This window comes from Rhamphochromis sp. 'chilingali', assembly GCF_963969265.1.
Source record: "Rhamphochromis sp. 'chilingali' genome assembly, chromosome: 1".
NCBI classification, from domain to species: Eukaryota; Metazoa; Chordata; class Actinopteri; order Cichliformes; family Cichlidae; genus Rhamphochromis; species Rhamphochromis sp. 'chilingali'.
Window position 1 is genome coordinate 49,529,191 of NC_137929.1, and position 325 is coordinate 49,529,515.

Sequence of the window (325 nt, forward strand, 5' to 3'; positions counted from 1 at the left end):
GCCGGACTGCCACACGTCCCCTCCGTGACATTGTGTCTGAGCGGCGTATGCACTTTGGAGATCACATTTTATGCCAGTTGCGCGGAAGACATCCGGAAGTCTTGCTGCTCAATGCGCCGAATGGCCAAATGTCTTGTGTGTGTTATTGGGAGGGTTGGGTTTGGGGGGCAGGGGGTGGGTCGTCTCTGCTTGCCTTTCTGTAAAAGTACACCACTATGTGTCAAATCTGTCTTATTTGTGTTATGTTATCTATCCATGTCTCTATGTTTGTATGTATGTATCACAAGTTTCCAAAAAACAGCACTTCAACATTGTATCATTGCAT